Raw genomic sequence first — 4,577 nt, 5'->3', positions numbered from 1 at the left:
CAAGAATTTACCAAAATCAAAAAACTTACGACTTTTCAACTTTATACACAACCATTCCCCACGATAAATTAAAGTCCAGGCTTTATGATGTCATTGACAGCTGCTTTTTCAATAAAAATGGAACTCGTAAATATACTTAGCTTGCCATTGGTCATTTGCAAAATTATTTTGTTAAAAAACATTCTGATTGTACACACAAGTACTCTGAAGTTGACATTAAAAAGATGCTTGAGTTTCTGATTGACAATATCTATGTGGTTTTTGGAGACCAGGTCTTCAAACAATTTATTGGAATTTCCATGGGTACCAATTGCGCCCCGTTATTAGCAGACCTTTTTTTGTATTCATATGAAGAGAATTTGTCCAAAATCTTGTACGTGAAAGAAGAAAACTCTAGTAGTTGCCTTCAACTCGACATTTAGATATATCGACGACGTATTGTCAATTAACAATGGTTATTTCCATTCTTATGTCGATACGATATATCCCGGTGAGCTTGAGATAAAAGATACCACAGATTCTGACACATCTGTTTCATATTTGGATATTTTACTTGAAAAAGACGTTAATGGTAATCTAACAACCAAGCTTTATGATAAACGTGATGACTTTAACTTTTCAATCGTCAACTTCCCTTACTTATGGAGCAATATACCTTCATCACCTGCATATGGGGTATATATCTCAGTTGATTCGATACGCAAGAGCATGTTCTACGTATGTACAATTTCTAGAACGAGGTGTATTATCGACAAACAAGTTGATGAAACAAGAATATCAGCTGTCTCGTTAAATTCATCGTTTCGTAAGTTCTATGGTCGATACAATGACCTTGTCAGTAAATACAATTTATCATAGAGTCAAATGCTGACTGACGTTTTTCATACTATTTGTTATGCCATTATTTATACAATAAATTGTCGACGAATTTTTCCGTTATTTCCCGAACATGACAAGGAGCACACGGCGGGTGTGACCGGTCGGCAGGAGATGCTCACTCCTCCATGGCACCTGATCCCACCTCTGATGTCTTAGAGGTCCGTGCTTGCAATGCTCCCGATTTGTATTGTTTAATGGACTTTTGAGCTTGAATACTGTTCGTTATCTCCATATATTTCATTATAAATGTTCATTATTTGCAAGATATTTAGCTAAAACACTTTTCATAATGAAACAGAGTATATTCTGACATTTTTCTTTATATCAAACTTTACTCACTCTGTATTATTCCAAATAACTTCTGACATGTTTCTTTATCCCACACATCACTCTTACACTCTAGAGATCTGTTTGATACAGGATATCTCATCTCTCATATGACTTAGAAAACAATCTAGGCTAGACATATGTCGAATAAATTCAAAGTTACTTTTGGTGTGTTTCGAATTCTTTATCTCACACATCACTCTATAACACTCTAGACATCTATCTGTTTTATACAGAATATCTTCTGACATGTTTCTTTATTTAAAATTTGATTTCCTAACACTTAAGATATCTATCAGTTTTATACAAAATAATTGATGCCGCCATGATTTTTTTTATCTGACACATAAATTTCTTACACAAATAAACATTCATCAGTTTTTAAAAATGTTTTCCGACATGTTTCTTTATCACCCTCTTTTACACTCTAGACATTTGTTTCATTCCAGGTATCTCCAACGTGTTTCTTTATCTGGTACATCACTCGCTTACAATCAAGACATCTTTCAGTTTTAGACAGAATATCTTTTGACGTGTTTCTTTATTACTCTCTTACCTACTAGACATCTAGCTAAATAATATGGTCATTTCTGGTAATCCGACCGACCCTAATTATACCAACCCTGGCACCTTAGTACTTTTTATTTGGAACTGTACTTATGTTCACTAGTACTTATTTCTCATAGTGCAGTCAATGAAATGCATCAAATGCATTTCTCAGACACTGTAAGACACTTTTATCCAAGTGTTTTACAGAGTACACTTGTTTTGTTTTGTTTGGTTTATATCTCTCATTTGATTCGATACGCAAGAGCATGCTCTACGTATGAACAATTTATAAAACGAGGTAAATTATTGACAAACAAGTTGAGGAAACAGCAATATCAACAGTCTCCTTTAAAGGCATCATTTCGTAAGTTCTATGGTCGATACAATTACCTTGTCAGCAAATACAATTAATCATTAAGTCAAATGCTGACTGACGTTTTTCATACTTAATTTTAGGCCATTATTTATACACTGAATTGTCGACGGATTTTTCCGTTATTACCCGATCATGACAAAGATTATACGGCGGGTGTGACCGGACGGCAGGGGATGCTCACTCCTCCATGGTACATGATCCCACCTCTGATGTTTTTAGAGATCCGTGTTTGCTCCGCTCCAAAATTTGTATTGTTTAATGAATTTTTGAGTTTGAATACTGTTCGTTATCTCCATACATTTTTATGTCTGTTTATCTATGTATGTGTTTGTATACATTTATATGACGAAAATGCATTGATGCTTTCTAAATACAGAAGTTAAGGGGGAAAAAAGGCTTATCGCCTACCTACCTATCCTAATTTTTTTAGCATGTTTCCGGAAACACACATACTTTTTTATTTGGCTCTATAAGTTTTACACAGATTATCTTTTAATGGTTCCTTATCTCACATATGACTATCTTACAATCCAGAAAACTATAGTTTCATGGAACTAGAATATCTTCTGACTTATTTCTTTATCTCACACATCACTCACTTACATTTTGGAGGTCCGTGTTTGTTCTTCTGTTTTGTAATGTTTAATGGACTTTTGAGCTTGAATACTGATCGTTATCTCCATATATTTCATTATACTCATTACACTATCAGTTTTATACAGAATGTCTTCTAACGTGTTTCTTTATCTCACACAAGTCTTCTGTACTCAGAACCTATATTTTTTTCCTCGTGTATCCTTGCTGTTACCATATCTATTCACTAGTCTTTGTGTTCTTTCAAGAATAGACAGACCTTCCTTATCTAAGACAGATGTAGAAGGATTTTTATTACTCTTCACTATGGTATTGATGTCTGAGCCTGCTTTTAGCAGAATTTTCACCTTTTCTACTTCTGCGTTCGGATTCAGAGGCCTCTCAAACAAGGACGGTACTGATGCAAACTCACTAGGAAACAAAGGCGTTCTTGGCGTTCGTTTTGGTGCTAATGTTCTAGGATTCACTATATCAATGATAGAAACATCATCATGCAAATCAGCATCACCACACCTTTCCTATTTCTGAAGAACTTCTGTTTTAGCATTCGCAATTGTAATATTTGTATTCAAGTCTTACTCTTCTTCTTCAAGTTTTAGTTTTACTTTCGCTATCTCTAGCTCCTTCTTATGGGAAAGTGCTGCTTTGCGAGCTTCTAACCCTGCTACTCTTTGTTCTTCTTCAAGGCGTTTGGATGATATACTTGTAGCTATAGATGTGCGAGACTTGGACTTCAAGCCTCTGACAGTTTCTTTTGTTGCTTCTACTTGTAATTCCTCCTTTACACTTTGGTGGTAGAAAAAGAACTCCTCTATTTCTTTCTTAAAGTTCATGAGAAACACATCGTAATCATACTGAGTCTTAAGCAATTCTTCTCTCTCATACTTGTCAGTTAATTGAGAGACAAGTTCATCAAATATAACAAGAAAACGCTCATAATCCTCAAGCCATGCAGCATGCTTTCTTCTTACTGTTTCTGGAGATTCATTATCAGAAATAATCTGTCTTATCACACCACTTGTTATCTTCAGTGTTCTAAATGTTTTATTGTAGTGTTCATGTTTATATACCTTTCCTTTGTCTGTTAATTTTATGTTTCATGTTCCCGATCCTTTCTTCTGTAACAGGCATTATGTTCACAACCTGGATCGTTCATGGAATCACGTCAATGTTGTAGTGTTCTCTTGTACCAACGACACAGGTTCCATTCAATGTCTTTATTAACGTGGACGCAGTCTAGCATTGTATAACAAAGTCATTGTCTGTGATATAATATGACAAGGTCCCTGTCTCTGACATGGTATGATAAAATCCCTGTCTCCGACATAGAATGATAAAGTCCCTGTCTCTGACATAGATTGACTACAAATGAAATGTAAATATAATTAATACTTGTACTCAATACAGAATGTACATATAATGTAACTTTTTATCAATATAAATCATGACACAAAAAGTGCTTCTTATATTAAACTTTGTAAACAATGACAATATGACAAATTCCTATTCAAATTCAATGTAACAAGTAAATGCATATAGCAGACATTATGTAATAAATAATTAATATATGATTACCGTGATGTATGTCTGGTACTTTTAGCTAGAACACAACAAACTCTACTGCACTCACTGCTCTGAATATGGCGCTCGTGCATTTCTCAACATTTGATAAACGTATCATTCTGATAAAATTGGAATGCACAGAAATCGAAACTTACTGCCAAATTGGAATTCATTATAAAATATACAGATTGTCCATTACACTACTCTTTCATTAACAAGCGGCTCATCAATTAGTGTATGCAGCAGAGGTCTGACAGGGTCATCAAACCAACCATACAGCTTTATCAGT

This window comes from Saccostrea echinata, unplaced genomic scaffold (genome assembly GCF_033153115.1).
Source record: "Saccostrea echinata isolate AGI-Se365-2 ecotype Australia unplaced genomic scaffold, CSIRO_AGI_Sech_v1 ptg000054l, whole genome shotgun sequence".
In the NCBI taxonomy this organism is placed as follows: domain Eukaryota; kingdom Metazoa; phylum Mollusca; class Bivalvia; order Ostreida; family Ostreidae; genus Saccostrea; species Saccostrea echinata.
Note: the sequence above shows the minus strand (reverse complement) of the source record.